Genomic DNA, 19,244 nt, shown 5'->3' with positions numbered 1-19,244 from the left:
AAACAGTGCAATGTAGGGAGTGAAGGAACCGATTAGCGCTTACGTTGTTATTGGGCCTAGTTACATACAGTCATACAAAAATATAGACAAGTCCAAGAAACAATACTAAAATTCATTATTAGTAACTTACTTTTCGCGCCATCATTCAATCTCCTTGTTCTTTTCTCATTTTACAGTAATGACCAACAATGAGTTGATACCTGTAAAGTATAGCTGTCCAATTCGCAAATTAATCTTTCAGAGCGATTTGTGAACCGATTTATCAGGGTCATCTGAAAGAATCTGTTCAACAAAGTGATTCGTTTAAATTGCGTTTTGGAGTGGTTTTGTTTTCTTCAGTTCAAAATAACGAGAAAAGATGTAATATGAAACATATGAGAATGAAGTAGGCTGCAGATTTGAAGAAAAAAAATGTTGATCACAACTGTATAATTTAGATTTGACATATATTTAATAAGAACAAATGAAACAAAATACATAAATTGTTAATACGCAAAAAAAGCTAAACTAAAAAAACAACTACAATTTTGCTGACAAAATAATACTGCAAATGTATTGTTGGTTATACTGTATGGATCTCACTGTTTGGTGAACTTAGAATTCTCAGCTATTTATATTAATGTAGGCCTATTTATTCAATTAAAGTGAATGCATCTGTTGTCTGCCTTCACACAAGTACAGTTGCATTGTAGATGAAAGGTTAAATCCACATGAATAATGATATATGCTAATGTTAAAGGTGCTTAGAGGATTCATGACATGAGAAATTAAAATTTCTTTTGGCATATAAGTGGTCTTTGTATCATTATTACATCCTGAAAGTTCTATAATTTAAAACGTCCTCATCATCAATAAAAAATCATTTATATAATCAAGCTATAAATGATCAGTAGATGAGCAGCGAGTGGATCTAAAGTAGGCCTATTTGTTTACGATAAGATTGTGATAATAACAAGATTGCGATGCCACTCAGATGTTGTGTTGTTCCTGGCTGTGGAAAAAACATCATCTTTGCATAGGCTGCTGAAGGATCCTGATGTCAGATAAAAATGGATTCAGTTTATTTTTAACAATCGTCCTAGTCTTGCGTCGCTTTCAGACCAAGAAGATGTTTGACTGACATGTAACGTAACCAATCACAGTTTGTTTTGTTCTGCGTCATGTTTATGGGCGTGAAAATGTAATGTCGATGTTCCTACAATAACAGACCGGTGTGCATCTAATAAATTATTCATTCAAGAGCGTTGTTCACATTTACTGCAATAATGGAGCTGCAAACTTCACCTACTTTTAAATCCAGCATTTAGTTGATCCTGGTAAGCGTTCACTGTCACAGTTGTAAACATGACGGACTTCGTCTTCCATGAGGGGGTTTGGCATCACAGAATTTGTTTCCAGGCGAACTACTAAAGAACGCGACACACACTTCTCCCAGACATCCTGTAGAATTCAACCAACCAGATGATCTTCAAAACTCCTGAAGTGTTTCCAGATAAGTGCGCCGTATGCATGAGACGTTCAGCCAACGTTGACGTCTGAGGCAGAGACTACGTCAGTGTACTGTACATTTTACCAGCGACTGTTTTGAGAACAAGTCGCAATACGGAACTGGCTTTGCCCAAAAATTTTAGCTCAAAGATCAGGAAACAACTATTTTGGAATCAGCAAGTGTATGGATATTAACATAGATATGGAACAATGAGCTATCTCTGGATCGGTGGATTGGCCTTTTACCACTGCAGTGGTAAAAAAAAAAAAATGCCACCATCACAACCCTTGGGATTTCCCCATAGCGTCAGCCAAATGACGCAATGTTTCGTCTATCTCAGGGAGCCAAGGTTACTTTAGTAACCAAAACGTTTCTCTCCTTTCACGTCTACATCAAGCACAGCACCTAACCACAGATGAAAAGTATGTTCTGATGGGGCCATTTGAGACTAATGCTCAACAGAAACATGTCCACCATGAAATGTGAAGCACCTGCTGAACATGCTGAAGCTGACAGTCATGCCCTGCACTATATCTCTGGCCAGTGGTGACTTTGATATCCAGTCATACATTCTCCATGTCCCCTTTTTATCTTTGCCTGAAAAACTGGCTGGAAACTCAAAGTAAAAAGCCTGGAGCATCTGTTGGAGGATTTAATGCTGATCAGCATCATGTCTGCAATATATGATGTTTAAGAGCCGTTAAATAAGAAAGGATGGCATGATGGGACGTGTACATCAGAAAGAGGCAGCAGAAATGGGGGGATATGTACAATAGAATCAGGAAATGAGTCATAGTCATCTGAGAGTATAATGATGGAGCAGAGTGGGAAGACAGAGAGAAAGAAAGATATGGGAAAGGGATGGAAGTAAAAAGCAGAAGCAAAATCATTTTAATAATTTTTAAAGATATGAAGCAGCAAAACTGTTTTCAACATTGATAATAATAAGAAACGTTTCTTGCACAGGAAATCGGCATATTAGAATGATTTCTGAAAGATCATGTGACACTGAAGACTGGAGTTGTGATGCTGAAAATTCAGCTTTGCCATTACAGGTATAAATTACATTTTAAAAAACATTAAAACAGAAAGCATGTATTTAAATTGTATTAATATTTCACAATATTACTGTTTTTACTGTATTTTTTAACAAATAAACCCCAATAACCCAAACCCAAATATACAGAAGTACACCCCTCACATTTTTGTAAATATTTTATTATATCTTTTCATGTGACAACACTGAAGAAATGAAACTTTGCTACAATGTAAAGTAGTGAGTGTATAGCTTGTACAACAGTGTAAATTTGCTGTCCCCTCAAAATAACTCAACACACAGCCATTAATGTGTAAACCGCTGGCCACAAAAGTGAGTACACCCCTAAGTGAAAATGTCCAAATTGGGCCCAATTAGCCATTTTCTCTCCCCGGTGTCATGTGACTCATTAGTGTTACAAGGTCGCAGGTGTGAATGGGGGAGCAGGTGTGTTAAATTTGGTGTTATTGCTCTCACTCTCTCATACTGGTCACTGGAAGTTCAACATGGCACCTCATGGCAAAGAACTCTCTGAGGATCTGAAAAAAAGAATTGTTGCTCTACATAAAGATGGCGTAGGCTATAAGAAGATTGCCAAAACCCTGAAACTGAGCTGCAGCACGGTAGCCAAGACCATACAGTGGTTTAACAGGACAGGTTCCACTCAGAACAGGCCTCGCCATGGTCGACCAAAGAAGTTGAGTGCACGTGCTCAGCATCATATCCAGAGGATGTGTTTGGGAAATAGATGTATGAGTGCTGCCAGCATTGCTGCAGAGGTTGAAGGGATGGTGGGGTCAGCCCGTCAGTGCTCAGAGCATCCGTCGCACACTGTATCAAATTGGTCTGCATGGCTGTCATCCCAAAAGGAAGCCTCTTCTAAAGATGATGCACAAGAAAGCCCGCAAACTGTTTGCTGAAGACAAGCAGACTAAGAACATTACTGGAACCATGTCCTGTGGTCTGATGAGACCAAGATAAACTTATTTGGTTCAGATGGTGTCAAGCGTGTGTGGCGGCAACCAGGTGTGGAGTACAAAGACAAGTGTCTTGCCTACAATCAAGCATGGTGGTGGGAGTGTCATGGTCTGGGGCTGCATGAGTGCTGCCGGCATTGGGGAGCTACAGTTCATTGAGGGAACCATGAATGAGCAGAGCATGATCCCCTCCCTTCGGAGACTGGGCCGCAGGGCAGGATTCCAACATGATAACGACCCCAAACACACCTCCAAGACGACCACTGCCTTGCTAAAGAAGATGAGGGTCAAGATGATGGACTGGCCAAGCATGTCTCCAGACCTAAACCCTATTGAGCATCTGTGGGGCATCCTCAAATGGAAGGTGGAGGAGTGCAAGGTCTCTAACATCCACCAGCTCCGTGATGTTGTCATGGAGGAGTGGAAGAGGACTCCAGTGGCAACCTGTGAAGCTCTGGTGAACTCATGTCCAAGAGGGTTAAGGCAGTGCTGGAAAATAATGGTGGCCACACAAAATATTGACACTTTGGGCACAATTTGGACATTTTCACTTAGGGGTGTACTCACTTTTGTGGCCAGCGGTTTAGACATTAATGGCTGTGTGTTGAATTATTTTGAGGGGATAGCAAACTTACACTGTTATACAAGCTGTACACTCACTACTTTACATTGTAGCAAAGTGTCATTTCTTCAGTGTTGTCACATGAAAAGATATAATACAAATATTTACAAAAATGTGAGGGGTGTACTCACTTCTGTCAGATATTGTATATATCTTGACCCCCACTTTTTATTGACTGACATCAGTGACATCAAACTTCATGGTTCATGTGTATTTCACAAGCAGTGACACAAGCAAGCAGTAATGAGTTTGATGTTACTACACTGTAAAAAATGACCGTGATTTTAACAGTAAAAGACTGTAAAAATGCTGTGGTGAAAAACTGTTAATTGGTTTACAGAACGTTTCCGTACTATATACGGTGAATAACTGTAATAGATCTAACGGTACATTTAATGTAATTTTATGGTAAAATACTGTTAAATTCACATTTGATATATTTTCATTGAAATAACTTTTTCTCATTTTTTTTTCTAATCAGTTATGTACATTAGGGTTTTATGTTACATCTAATGTTGTTAAATTAATGTTTATTGCATTTTTAAAATTTCATGCATGTTACCATGATGGTGTTTAGTGTGTGTGTGAATGACACTGTGTGCACCTTCTATATATTAGTATTGTCCTCCTCAGCTTGTGGAAAAGCTGCTTGTAATGAACTTTGATTCATCATGTGACTTTAATCACCACTCTGTTTGGTGACTGTCAGTGTAAGTATTAAGTATTAAGGTACAAAAAAGATATTAGTACTTCATTAGGTTGGTAAATTAACATTATATCAGTTAATGAAATACGTTATTTTACAATAAATTTAACAGATTTTTTTTTATGTTGCTACTGTATTTTTTACGGTAAAGTTCTGGCAACCACAGCTGTCGGTTTTTTACCATAAATTTTAATGGGATTTGTTTTTACAGTGTATGTTACTGACACGTCACCATATTTTGTCTCTATATACATGAAATCATCAGTTTGATTTGAGAGTGAATTTTCCTCTTTTCATCATACAAAGTGATCAAATGTCTTCAGAAGACATCTGAAGTTGTATGGATTACTTTTACGTTACCTTGATGTCCTTTTTGTAGCTAGAAACTTTGACTTTCACTGAATGGGCAAATCAGCTAAAAAAATTCAAACATTTTCTATTCTACTATATCTTCTACTATTTTGAAGAACTCAAAACAGATTTATTTTTTACATTTCCATGTGTGTTGTTACTGAAACTATCTTTAATTCTGGGAGGAAGCAGTTGACCGAAGAGGATTATGTTAGCGTTGGTCACTGTGAATGCATTAAGTTATTATTGATGTTACATTTATGGAGCGTTAAAATTATCCCTGCTCTCCACTACAATATGAGTGTGAGAAAGTATGCAGATATCATGGAGAAGATGAGCTCACTCCAGCGTGACATGTGAGGGCAGAAACAAGAGATCTGACCTCAAACATGGAGCCAGTGGCCTCCACCTGTTCTATATTCTCACACCCAAAAGACTTACAACCACTGCAGCATGCTACACCTTGTAACAGGAGATTGGATGGATGTGTTATGGTTATGTGTATTTCTTCAGCAACTATTCATCTCCCTCCTTCAAGCTTCACATCCACCTTTCATAGAAGAACTCGTGTCCACGGCTAGCAGGTCAGTTTACTGTCAGGTTGAATGTTCAATTACATGCTGCATGTCACTGCCTCTATATCAGCAGCAGGGTTTCATATTCATTCTGAGCTCTCACTTACAATCTTACTGTGTGAGTACAAAGAAAGTAGGTCAAGAATATTCACTGTCACATTGATGGATGCCATGTCTCTCTCGTCAAATTAATCTAAATATCCTTTGTAAGAAATGCAAACACTGGGCATAATTGGATAATTTTAACAAATTGCTGCATGTTTTTTTATCATGTCCTTTATTACAATTCCTATTAGACAAAACAATTGTTCAATGTTTGATGGCATATTTTACATTTCCCCTGCTGATAAGACAAGCACCAGCATATGTTGTGTTTTGCATGTTGGTGTGTTGGTAGCCTGACCCCAGCAAGCTTCATGCTTTACCACCTTAGGAAATCAGCATCACAAGAAATATCATACAGATCAACCTGATTGACCAGCTTATAATATTTATAATTAGTTTAGGTGACATGAAAATTTACCATTTTAACATCTTAAAGGTAGGGTAGGTAATTTTTGGAGAGGCTAGAAATAGTGAGCTAGCTTTGAAAGCATAAGATCCCACCCTCCCTTCAGAGCATCTCCAAAGCCACACCTCCTCCAAACACATGAACAAGTACAGCAAGGAGCAAACAAAAGTGTCACGAGAGACGGCGTTAAACTCAAAAATGTCTCAAAGCGCATAACATTACAATAATAATGAACATAACTTAAAAAGCACTGACCTGTACCTCCTGACTGCTGCAGATTAATTTTGCCGTTGATAGTGTTGCCATTGAAATGCATAAATTCGAGTCTCAAACTGCTCCGAGTATAACGTCACAGGTTTCCATCTCTTCCAAATTATGGTAGTTATGGAGTGAACGCAGCCAAAGACTATAGAATAACACAAGATGCGTCACTCATATTGTTTTGAATGGGAGAAAGTGCAATGCGCAATATGGCGGAATAAGTCCCGCCTTCTAAATAAGAGCCAATTGCTATTTGGTAAAGTCATCGCGTCACTGCAGCGGCCATTTGAAGCTCCGGTTCCTATAGAAACAGTCAGACGTGCGCTTCCTTAGAGATGCGAAGTTAGGACTGCGCATGCGCAGTAGCTTGATATGTCCTGAAAAATGCCTTTTTTTTTGTCATGATTCGAGCGTTTAGAAACAAAAGTTATGAGACAGTTGTTGTCAGATTTCATTGGTTATTTCAAATATGAAATTTAATTGAAAGCTTGGCAAACAGCTTTGGAGAATTTGATGTTTCCCCATTCAAAGAGATAGGAGCTGCACTTGAATGCCCGAGAGGCGTTTCAAAGATGGCCACCAAGTGAAATGACTTGTCTTAAACGGACTTTGACGGAGCATAAGCTCATTGTTTTGGTTCAGGAGGAACTGTAAAAGATGGCTGCAGTTTTGGCAATTGGCTTTTATTTAAAAGGCGGTATTTATTCCATCATTCATAGTAAAATGACTGCAGCATCTTTGTATATCTGAAGTCTTTAGGTGTGTTCAACTTGAATCGGCACTGCACAGACTGATCAGTGTATGACATCAAAGTACCGCAAGAGCGATTAGAGAGAAGACGGATCAGATTGATCGCTCCTATCGGTCTGCACAGCGTCACTTCAAGTTGTCATTGTCTGCATACACCTTTAAGAGCTGCACCCACATCTCAGCGTCCAATAATTAAAAACTATGACATTACAACAAGTTAATCCACAAAGTGTGACAACATGCTCCACTATTAAGGTATTGTCTCAATGCCTGTAAAATGACAGTGCGTGTACTCAACCACCCTTTAGTGATAAAAATCCACCCACTCCTTTTTTTTTAATCCCCATAAATCATAAGTAGTGTCTCAGAACAAGCTGTTTACAGGTTCCTGGCGTGTGATGTCACATTAGCCACAGGCCACCACCCGAAAAGGCATAAGGTTTTTATGTATATTGTTTACTGTTAGTTGTAACAAGTGTTTCTTTGTACTTCGCTATGTATGTTGATGATAATGCAAGGGAGAGAGAGAGTTCATGGATAATATTTTAATGCACACTTGCACTGTGTTTTATTTAAAGGGTTAGTTCACCCAAAAATGAAAATAATGTCATTTATTACTCACCCTCATGTCGTTCTACACCCGTAAGACCTTCGTTCATCTTCGGAACACAAATGAAGATATTTTGATTAAATCCGATGCCTCAGTGAGGCCTCTATAGACATCAAAGACATTAAAAATCTCAAGATCCATAAAGCTACTAAAGACATATTTAAAACAGTTCATGTGAGTTCAGTGGTTCTAACTTAATATTATAAAGCGACTAGAATACGTTTTGTGCGCCAAAAAAACAAAATAACGACTTTTCAACAATACAGTGAGGGGCCAATTTCAAAACACTGCTTCGGAGCTTTACAAATTGAATCAGTCATTCAGATATCTAACCTATCTAATGGCCAAACTTCTGAAATCACGTGACTTTGGCGCTCCGAATCACTGATTCGATTCGTAAAGCTCTGAAGCAGTATTCTCGTTGCTTTATAATATTAAGGTAGAACCACTGAACTCACATGAACTGTTTTAAATATGTTGTTAGTAACTTTATGGATCTTGAGATTTTCAATGGCATTGCTGTCTATGGAGGCCTCACTGAGCCAGATTTAATCAAAACATCTTAATTTGTGTTTTGAAGATGAACGAAGGTCTTACGGCTGTGGAACAACATGAGGGTGAGTAATAAATGACATTATTTTCATTTTTGGGTGAACTAACCCTTTAAGCTCTTACAGTGATTTTCTAGAGTAAAAACGGATGCTTCATATTTTGTGTGAAGTACAATAAACGTAATGAAACTCATCGGTAAAGGTTTGGCCATCATTCGGACGGGGTCCGGTACAACAGGCTTGAACTAATATAGTGGATAAAAACAAGACGACAATATAAGTTATAACCGTAATTGAACTAAACTATACCTGTTCTATCTCCATGCAGCATATATTCACAGTTTCTGACATTATTGTGCGTCCTGACTGAATCCTGACAGGGGAGAACGAGCTCTTGAAGCTCCGCCCTCTTAGGCCAGCGCAGCAGCTCATTTGCATTTAAAGGGCACACACTAAAACGGCAGGTTTTTGCTCACCCCCAAAAAGTGGCAATTTTAACATGCTTTAAAAAATATCTGTGGGGTATTTTGAGCTAAAACTTCACATACACACTCAGAGACTTATTTTACATCTTGTAAAATGGGGCATAATAGGTCCCCTTTAAAGGGAATCTCATTATTTCCTTAAATAATGATAACATTACATAATAAATAAAGATAATATTTCCTTATTTTCTCATTATTAACTTCATTATCTCCTACACATGCATCAGATGGAGTTTAGTAATGTGTTTTTTGAAGGTGATCATGGTTTGGCTGGTCTGGGTGGTCTCTCCAAGCTCGTCTGCAGTGTTCACTTTCACTCCTAAGGGAGTCTGAGATGTGGCTAGACAGCCCAACTTCTCTCTGCCTTTTTTCTAGAAATAAGCTGGTCAGTTTGCTCTGGCTCTCCATACTTTGGCTGGGGTGCAGATGCAGCAATCTACAGGCGGAGTAAACGAGAGTTTTTCCTGTGGAAAAGGACTGTAGGACGACTGTCAATGGGTCTTTCATTCAGTGCTGTACACCAGGCCCTGGCCCACAAACTATGAGGCCACTATCCTTTATTCTGTGGGCCAGACACACTCCAAATGTCACGGCTTCACTGATAAACTGCTCTGACTGACTGTGATTGACTCTATCAGTCAGAGACTCTATCTTTCACTGTGCATCTGTGGCTTTCAGTGCATTTAACTCTAAATGCAACATATACAGTAACACCCCTTGTGAAAAAGAAGTACACTTTAGCATACTTTTTTTTTTTTTTTTACTGTAATTTAATTACCTTTCCTTGAAAAAGTAAAGTAAGGGATTACTCTTAATTTAATTTAATTACAGTTACTTCTAGTGTAATTGCATTAAATACTTTATAGACTGTAGAACAATTCTGTACAAAACAATAGTGGATTTAAAATCAAAATGTAATGTCAAAATGTTTTTAATGTAACCTTCTCCCTTTAAATACTTTGCTTAGTTCAACAATAATAATTGATGCAATTGTATATTGTTTATTTGAAAGAATCAAAAGTGCAGTTTCATTGTATTGTTCAACTGATCGAGGTTGATATGGGATTTATATAGTTAGTAATAAGTAATCCAAAACTTTTTAGAGAGAGTAATTAGTACAGTAATCTAATTACACTGTTAAAGATGAAATTAGTAGCTAGTAATTAATTACTTTTTAACTTACCCAACGCTTGAAATAGTATACTGAGTGTGCAAACTGAATGTAATAGCTTCGGACACTTAACTGCATGTTATTTTAAATTATATTAAATGCAATTAGTTGAACCTTAGAGTGATTTTTATGTAGGAGTATACCTTTATATGTAATTTTATAATTACTGCTGTTGTCTTTTAAATATTGTTAATATACTTTGATTTCTATTGGAACTTCTAATATTGTACCATAATACAGTTAAAATGAAACAGCAAACCAGAATATTCTTTAATATGTTAGTCATCACATCAAAATAAATTCTTTAAAGCATGACAAGTGTGTTAAGAAACAAGTGTACTTTCTTTCAGTATTGCATCTGCGAGAAGTACACTACAAGTGCACATTCAGTAAAAGCAATGCAAATAAGTAAACTAGCTAGTTTACTCTACAAGTAGCATTTCAGTGCATGACAATGGACTATTAATTGAGTGTTCATAAGTCTTTTATTCTGTATCTGTGTTCTAATCAGACACGCACCTCCACAGAGAGAGATAAAGGCTGTTATTCTAAGCAGTCTGTGGACACAACACGAGGGTGAAGACCTTTTCACAGAAACAGCACCCCTACGGTGTGTCATGAGACTGAACACATCACGTTCTCCGCTGTATCCGCTCTGCTTGAGAGCTCTTTCTGCCCTGATGAGCAGACAAACATGAAAGGCAATAATTAGAAATATTCCTCCTGCAGACATTCAGCAAAAGACACAAAAGACTGAACCATCCAGTCTATATGTCTCTCTCTCCTTGAGAGAAGTCAGTTGATGCAGCCGTCCTCTGGCCGATAGTGGCTGCTGGATACCTAGAGGAAATTTACCGGTGAAGTCAGAGTGGCTTAGATGGCCCAGCGCCATGGCTGAGTATAAGGGCAAGTTTTTGTTGGGCCAGTGAATTAAACTCCCCGCGGATGCATGTGTGTGTGTGTGTGTGTGTGTGTAAGCTTGACTCAGAGGAAGAAATTTTGCAGCAGCAAATAGAAAGCTGTTTCACACATTAAAATTACATTTTGTAAATGCTGATCATTGCTGTTTTACTAACTAATGACGTTTGCAAGGCAAGAACCACTACTGATTGTTGTTGCTCATATTATGGTTAGTGATATATGATTAAAGGGTTAGTTCACCCAAAAATGAAAATTCAGTCATTAATTACTCACCCTCATGTTGTTCCACACCCGTAAGACCTTTGTTCATCTTCAGTGAGGCCTGCATTGCCAGCATGATCATTTCCTTTTCCAATGCCCAGAAAGGTACTAAAGACATACACTATATTGCCAAAAGTTTTGTGACGCCTGCCTTTGCGTGCACATGAACTTTAATGACATCCCATTCTTAATCCGTAGGGTTTAATATGGAGTTGGCCCACCCTTTGCAGCTATTACAGCTTCAACTCTTCTGGGAAGGCTTTCCACAAGGTTTAGGAGTGTGTTCATGGGAATTTTGGACCATTCTTCTAGAAGCACATTTGTGAGGTCAGGCAGTGATGTTGATGAGAAGGCCTGGCTCACAGTCTCCGCTCTAATTCATCCCAAAGGTGTTCTATTGGGTTGAGGTCTGGACTCTGTGCAGGCCAGTCAAGTTCCTCCACGCCAAACTCACTCATCCATGTCTTTATGGACCTTTCTTTGTGCACTGGTGTGCAGTCATGTTGGAACAGAAAAGGGCCATCCGCAGACTGTTCCCACAAAGTTGGGAGCATGAAATTGTCCAAAATGTCTTGGTATGCTAAAGCATTAAGAGTTCCTTTCACTGGAACTAAGGGGCCAAGCCCAACCCCTGGAAAACAACCCCACACCATAATCCCCCCTCCACCAAAATTTACACTTGGCACAATGCAGTCAGGCAAGTACCGTTCTACTGACAACTGCCAAACCCAGACTCGTCCATCAGATTGCCAGACAGAGAAGCGTGATTCGTCACTCCAGAGAACACGTCTCCACTGCTCTAGAGTCCAGTGACGGCGTGCTTTACACCACTGCACCCAACACTTTGCATTGTACGTGGTGATGTAAGGCTTGGATGCAGCTGCTCGGCCATGGAAACCCATTCCATGAAGCTCTCTACACACTGTTCTTGAGCTAATCTGAAGGCCACACGAAGTTTGGAGGTCTGTAGCTACTTACTCTGCAGAAAGTTGCTGACTTCTGCGCACTGTGCAACTCAGCATGCGCTGACACTGCTCTGTGATTTTATGTGGCCTACCACTTCGCGGCTGAGTTTCTGTTGTTCCCAATTGCTTCCACTTTGTTATGATACCATTAACAGTTGACCGTGGAATATTTAGTAGTGAGGAAATTTCACGAATGGACTTATTGCACAGGTGGCAACCTATCACGGTACCACGCTTGAATTCACTGAGCTCCTCAGAGCAACCCATTCTTTCACAAATGTTTGTAGAAGCAGTCTGCATGCCTAGGTGCTTCATTTTATGAACCTGTGGCCATGGAAGTGATTGGAACACCACCTGAATTCAGTGATTTGGAGGGGTGTCCCAATACTTTTGCCAATATAGTGTAATTAAAACAGTTGATGTGACTACATTGGTTCAACCTTAATATTATTAAGCAACGAGAATCCTTTTTATGCACCAAAATAAATAAATAAATAAATAAAATAATGACTCTATTCAACAATATAGTGATGAGTGATTTCATAACACTGCTTCATGAAGCTTCAAAGCTTTACTAATCTTTTGTTTCAAATCAGTGTGTGAGTGCTAAAATCATGTGATTTCAGTAAACAAGGCTTCGTTACATCATAAGTATTTCAAAATTTCAGTAGTTCATGTGACTTCGCCAGTTTGATATGAGCTCCGAACCACTGATTCGAAACAAAAGATCCGTAAAGCTTCGAAGCTTCATGAAGCAGTGTTTTGAAATCACCCATCACTAGATATTGTTGAATAAAGTTGCTATTTTTTTTTTTTTTTTGGCACACAAAAAGTGTTCTTGTTGCTTCATAACATTAAGGTTGAACCACTGTAGTCACATGAACTATTTTTAATTATTATATATATATTTTTAAATTGTATTTGTACTCACTTTATTTTTTTATGTAAATCTGTTTGTATGTGCAACCACAATGTTATATATGAAATTAGTATATTTTGTAGGAAATCAGCAAATAGCAAACAATAGTTTTTGCAACTCACTCAATGTAAAACAAAACAAAAATTCACATTATGTTCTTCCATAAGTTTCAGTCCACAGGTTCATGCCCTCAGAATGTCACCTATACTGATTTTTCCCCCCTCTGTCAGATTAAAATTATATCCATCATAAAATAACATTGACTCCTGCCGCTCTATGTATCAGTAACATACACATATAACCCATCTGAGAAACATTACCTAACTTCTATAGTGCGATCAGTGTTCCATATTTATATGATAAACTTTTTATTTCTTTCATTGTTTTTATGAAAATGTCGGAAAATGCATGCAGCGTGGAATATAGAAAACACACATTATATATTGCCATTGACTGTATATGTAAGAAAAGTATCCAGTCTATGTATTTCATAGCAATCTCAGACTCAAGACACAGATTGTTTACTGCCTGCAGTGGCCATTATTCTACAGGACATGAACAGCATCAAGAAATCACAGTGTGTTGAGGAAACACTTTTGAAAAATGAGGCGCAGTTTCACAACCAAGTATATTTCTTATTTTTATTTTTATTATGAGAGACAGTGAGAGGGCAATCAAAATGGCTGTAAAGTGTGCTGGCTGCATTTGGGAGGTCTTACTGTATGCTATAGGAAAATATATTCTGTTTCTGAGAGTGTTACATTGCAGGCAACATCATGCTGTAGTGGCACATCTAAGTGCCTGATATCTACAGAATATTAATACTAAAGTCTAATATCTAAGAAAACTCTGATATCCCATATTTGTCTAAAACTATCGTGTAAATCCTTTGTCTGTAACTAGTCTGCACTCTTGCATATTTCAACAGAATCTTTTTGTGCCTATACATTAAAGCAGGGGTCACCAACCTTTTTAAGCCCAAGATCCCTGACTTCGACCTTTATGAAAGACAAGATCTACCTATTGAAAAATTGATAGAAAAAGTCAACCCAGATTGTATTTAGTATTTTTTTCATGGGCAATTCAGATTCTGATGTATTTATTTATTTTTACAAGCAAATTGGGCGATTTTGATACTGGTTGCAGATATTTATTATTATTATTATTATTATTATAAACATAAATATCTAGCCATTTCAAATTAGAGGTAGCCACTGCATTTTAATCAAAATCCAAACAAAGATGCTACATGTTGCATGAGCAGTTGTTTTGATTTTAATTTGATTTAATTTCAAGATTTAAAGCAAAAACAGAACTTTGTGAAATTATATGATACATACAAAAAAAGCATGAAACAAAAACAGCAGACAGACTGAATGAGACGCAAATTCACTCTCTGACAGCAGGTGGCGCTTATGGAAGAGCAGTGATACAGCGTTTCCTTGGTTACCGCTGTAAACAAAGCAGCACTGCACCAAAGACTATAGAATTACACAAGACGTGTCACTCATATTGTTTTGAATGGGAGAAAGTGAAACGTGCAATATGGCGGAATAAGTCCCGCCTTCTAAATAAGAGCCAATCGCCGACTGGTAAAGTCATTGCGTCACTGCAGCGGCTAGAATCGGCAGTTTCTATAGAAACAGCTAGACGCGCGCCCCAGAAATGAGGCACAGGAGACGCGCATTTTCGTCTGCGCATGCGCATTAGCTTGATCCAGCCAAAAAAAATACAGTTTTTTGTCATGATTCGAGCGTTTATAAACTAAATTTATGAGCCGGTTGTTGTTAGATTTCATTGGTGATTTCCAATATGAAATTTAATCGTAAGGTTGGCGAACAGTTTTGGAGAATTTGATGTTTCCCCATTCAAAGAGATTGCATGATGCCCAGGATGCCCGAGAGGCGTTTCAAAGATGGCCGCCGAGTGAAATGACTTGTCTTAAAGGAACTTTGACTGCACTTAGGCCATGTGTCCACCAAAGCGTTTTTAGCCAGCAGATTTTTTTTCTGTTTGTTGATGTCGCTGTACAGCAAGAATGTGACAGTTGGTCGGAGTTGTATTTGTCCCGCCCCTCCTCCACTCTGATTGGACGGCTGGCTAAAAAGTGACAGTGATGAGCGCAGCGTTTTACTCAAAGTTGAACATTCTTCAACTCGAGGCGACCAGTAACGCCTCAGCGTCTCGTTACGCTCCTGCCGTTTAAAAAACGTGGCGTTCCCATTGAAAACAACTGAAAAAGTACGCTAGCAGCTGGAAAAAACGCTTTGGTGGACACACGGCCTTATGCTGCATTCACGCCACCTCGTATTTACCGGAACAACACGTGACGTTATATTCGGAGATGTTCACGTCCTTGGACTGGGAATTATGCGTTTCCATGGCACCACTATCAACGCCTATGAATCTACAGCGGTCAGGTGGTACAGCAGCCACGTGGTATATCTGGGAGCTTTCAGAAAACTCCCAGCTTACAAGCTGAACGCTTTTTATATGCTAGAATCTCGTAACTACTGGAATTATGAGGCCGCGTGAACACACCTTTATAAATAGCTACTTTATTCGGAGGTAATTAAAATAAAATGCCATTGCTAAGACAGTAAGTTCCCTTCAGAGATACATTCATATAACCTCTCACCCCCAATTCAATATTTATATTTTCTTCCTATATTTTGAGCATCGTGAACAGTGAGCTGCTCTGCCTGCTACAGAATTTTCTCCTCTTTTCTCCTCTCCTCTTTTCTCCGTCTTCAGCGTCTCTGGCCTCTGTTAACGGCCATTTACAGACACAGACATGATGTGGGCTATTTACCTTTATCACTGTCCCAGTAGCTCCCGAAAATAACATAAAAATAGATACAAAAACACAGTACAAAGACTGGAGAAATGTAATGTATTTTTGTACTCATATTTCTGTGATTAAGATCTAACGTTAACAGTCGATCGAGATCGATGGGTTGGCAACCACTGCATTAAAGGGTTAGTTCACCCAAATATGAAAATTCTGTCATTAATTACTCACCCTCCTGTAGTTTCGAGCTTCGAGCACAAATTATTTTTGATAAAAATCCGATGGCTCAGTGAGGCCTCCATTGCCAGCAAGATAATTAACACGTTCAAATGCCCAGAAAGCTACTAAAGACATATTTAAAACTTTAACCTTAATGTTATGAAGTGACGAGAATACTTTTTGTGTGCTAAAAAACAACAACAAAAACAACTTTATTCAACGATATCTAGTGGTGGGCAATTTTAAAACACTGCTTCATGAAGCTTCGTAGCTTTACGAAACTTTTGTTTCGAATTAGTGGTTCGGAGCGTGAAAGTCACATGATTTCAGTAAATGAGGCTTCACTGCATCATAAGTGTTTTGAAATTTCAATGGTTCACCACTGATCAACACTGATTTGAAACAAAAGATTTATAAAGCTTCGAAGCTTTATGAAGCAGTGTTTTGAAATCGCATCACTAGATATTGTTGAAGAAAGTCGTTATTTTGTATTGTAGTATTCCTTGCCAATGTTTTAGAGAGTCGGCAGTGATATGAATACCATGATTAGTTTCAACAGTATATAACCACTATATATCGACATGAAATATTAATTCAAAATCACTTGAGTGCACAATAGCTTCATATTTATACCTGTGAATGATTTGACGCGCTACCACGGCGAATGATGAAGGGAACGTCTGACAATTCCACCAAGTGGTTAAAACGTATAATTTGTATTCATTAAAATTACTTTTAACATTTAAAAAAAGACATGTTCAAATTACAAAGCTTGTCAGTCTTACCAACAGGAACTAACATACAAATTATACAAATTATACGTTTTAACCACTTGGTGGAATTGTTAGACGTTCCCTTCATCATTCGCCGTGGTAGCGTGTCAAATCATTCACAGGTATAAATATGAAGCTATTGTGCACTCAAGTGATTTTGAATTAATATTTCATGTCGATATACAATGTTTACATACTTAAAACTAATCATGGTATTGATATCTTTGTAAGACTGTCGACTTTGTAGAACATTGGCAAGGAATACTAATCTTAATGAGCTCTGAGAGCCCCCTAGTGGTCGGGAGCATTTCCGTTGTGTTGTGGCTTTATTCCGTTGTGTTGTGGCTCGATTTCATTGTGTTGTGAACTAATGTTTGCTTTTTAATTTCGTTGTGTTGTGCACTACTGGGCCACCGTATTCTGGAACATCTGAAAGTGTTAATTATCTTGCTGTCAATGCAGGCCTCACTGAGCCATCGGATTTTAGCAAAAATATCTTAATTTGTGTTCTGATGATGAACGAAGGTCTTACAGGTGTGGAACGTCAGTCACATCAGCATTACAAAAATGAATCAGGTTAAAAATACAAACTTTCTGTAAATGTGCACTAATATACTTCGATTTCTGGAGGAATCAAAATTTCCCCAAACTCTTAAGAAAAGAGCTTGATGTATTATAAAATTATACTATGATTTTTAGAACTCAAAACTTCCTAGTTGAAAATGAACAATTTATGGAAGCGTGAAAAATCACCACAAGGATCAATCAATGTTCAATTATCACCATCAACAGAGCATAATAGAATACACAACATAATAAACATGTTCTGCACATATGCATATTACACACTATTGTCTGCTGTATTTTTATCTAATCGAAATGCTGGATTTTCATTGTACTTTGATGTATCTGAAATACTGTAGCTATTTTTGGCAGCACAAATAAATTAGTTATAAAATTGCTCAATAGCATTGAATGTTTAAGTAGTTGAAAGGTAAAAGCAATTTTACAGATCTTGTGCTTGACAATAAACATACAACAACACAAAACAAAGCAATAGCATATAGGCAAAGTGGATGCACAAACATAGATGAGCAACAACACACACAAACACAAAGCTGAACACAATTCAAGCCCTTCCCAGCACTGAACCTAATGAGCAGGTAAGAATTCTGTAAATTTCTTGACATTGACGTCCTCCCCGTCTGTATTTCTTCGCCTGTTACTCATTCTGCATAAATATACAATTCATAAATGGGAATGAGGTGAATTACATGGCTAAATCCATGGAACCTCTTTAAATAGCAAGACACATTGAAGCATGTGCACAACTGGGATTTAATCCTTGCCAAGTAACAGACTCTTCCATTCCATTCATATTTTCCTTCTTTCGGACTCTCTGTGGTCATTAAAAATCCCAGGATGTCCTTTGAAAAAGAGAAGGGGTGTAACCCTGGCATCCTGGCCCAATTTGCCCATTGGCTTATGTCCTTCATGGTCTCCTAATCATCCCCGTACACAGATCGGCTTCATCACTCTTTCCTCTCCACCAATAAGCTGGTGTGTGGTGGGCGTTCTGGCGCAATATGGCTGCCATCGCATGATCCAGGTGCCTTGCCTTGCCTTACATAAGCGTTGAAAAAATATGCAAGGTATTATATCGGGGGCTGGTTTTAAAGAAACAAAAAATGTATTACTTACATTACGATAGAAAAACTTTCTGCGATAACTTCCGGTGTTTGAATTTTGCCACATTTTTCTCTGCACATGCTGAAATGGCATTGAGTAAACCAATAAGGTTTTGTCTTTGTAGCCTATTCTGTATTTCCAAATTCTTCTTGCTTCTAAGAGAAGATCAAAAAATAACTGCCTTGAGTATATCAGGGCACTGAATCACGTTCAGTCTCTTGTACTTTATGTGTGCATGACAGCACGAGCAATAAATTGCTGGCTGCAGTTCACTTAATGCCCACTGGTGTCGCTAACAACAAGCGTTTATGAATTCTGTAAATGGCCACTTTAAAGGGGTCATGAACTGCGTTGTTTTATTGTTTTATAATGTTTCCTGGGGTGCACTTATAATGCTAGTATGCTTTTTACATCCAAAATTGTCATAATTTATAAAAAGGCATTTTTCCTACGCTGATTTTAGCCCTCTTATTTGAACGCTCTGTTTTAAGGGGCGTGTCTGCTGTGAAACTTCAGTGTAAACGCCCCACTGCTGTGATTGGCTAACATCTTTCCATTCGCGTTTTTACTATTACAGCTCTCAGGGTTAACCAATTGTGAAAAGTGTTGCA

Source organism: Megalobrama amblycephala, linkage group LG13, assembly GCF_018812025.1.
Source record: "Megalobrama amblycephala isolate DHTTF-2021 linkage group LG13, ASM1881202v1, whole genome shotgun sequence".
Taxonomy (NCBI): Eukaryota; Metazoa; Chordata; class Actinopteri; order Cypriniformes; family Xenocyprididae; genus Megalobrama; species Megalobrama amblycephala.
Note: the sequence above shows the minus strand (reverse complement) of the source record.